General features: G+C 56.1%; 1 non-coding gene across 1 annotated transcript; it reads left to right on the forward strand.

The window, feature by feature from the left end:
• The first annotated feature begins 316 nt into the window (after positions 1-316).
• Positions 317-435, forward strand: LOC123964730. Its single transcript, XR_006823519.1, has one exon. It is a non-coding gene; the product is annotated as a 5S ribosomal RNA (ribosomal RNA).
• Positions 436-1129: the final 694 nt, after the last annotated feature.

A 1129-nucleotide genomic window follows, 5' to 3' on the forward strand; every position in this document is an offset into this window, starting at 1 on the left:
CTGGTCCTGGCTAGGGACTTCCAGGCGGACTGGATCCTTTTCCTGAATGTCCACCCAGGAATGAGCGTCTGTTTGTGAGTGAGGACCTCCGGCTGAAGGTGACCTTGTCGCTGAACCCATACCCGGGAACGGGTGCCTATTCCTGTCTGTGGACTGCCAGCGTGAACGGTGTCCCGGTTCCTGGATGTTTACCCAGGAATCAGTGCCTGTGGATTCCAAGTGACTCTGGAGCACCTTGGACATTATGGGCAGAATACGTTTTTTGTCAATTAGCCGTAGAACATCTTTTGAAGGGCCGTTAGGGGGCGCCTGAGTGGCTTTCGGCCACACTGCTCTGGGAGCGCCCGATCTCGTCCGATCTCGGAAGCTAAGCAGAGCAGGGCCTGGTTGGTACTTGGACGGGTGACCGCCTGGGAATACCTGGTGCTGTAAGGCTTATTCGCTTCGCCTTCGAAAAACGGCAGAGGGTGCTTCGGTGAAAGGAGATCTTTTGAACGTCTCTTTAGGAAACAGCAGGGGGCGCTGCTGCTGCTGCTGCTGCTGCTTCTTTTTCTCCCTATCCTGTACACAGTGCTGTGTAAATGTTACATCGTGTTTTGAAGGCCCGTCTGGGGTGTGCAAAGGCAGCTTACGGCCATTCCGGCCTGGGACTGCCCGCTCTCGCCTGATCTCGGAAGCCAGGCTTGGCAGGGCCTGCTTAGGACTTGGACGGGAGAGCGTCTGATCCTGGCTAGGGACTTCCAGGCGGACTGGATCCTTTTCCTGAATGTCCACCCAGGAATGAGCGTCTGTTTGTGAGTGAGGAACTCCGGCGAAAGGAGATCTTTTGAACGTCTCTTTAGGAAACAGCAGGGGGCGCTGCTGCTGCTTCTTTTTCTCCCTATCCTGTACACAGTGCTGTGTAAATGTTACATCGTGTTTTGAAGGCCCGTCTGGGGTGTGCAAAGGCAGCTTACGGCCATTCCGGCCTGGGACTGCCCGCTCTCGCCTGATCTCGGAAGCCAGGCTTGGCAGGGCCTGCTTAGGACTTGGACGGGAGAGCGTCTGATCCTGGCTAGGGACTTCCAGGCGGACTGGATCCTTTTCCTGAATGTCCACCCAGGAATGAGCGTCTGTTTGTGAGTGAGGA

This window comes from Micropterus dolomieu, unplaced genomic scaffold (genome assembly GCF_021292245.1).
Source record: "Micropterus dolomieu isolate WLL.071019.BEF.003 ecotype Adirondacks unplaced genomic scaffold, ASM2129224v1 contig_5006, whole genome shotgun sequence".
In the NCBI taxonomy this organism is placed as follows: domain Eukaryota; kingdom Metazoa; phylum Chordata; class Actinopteri; order Centrarchiformes; family Centrarchidae; genus Micropterus; species Micropterus dolomieu.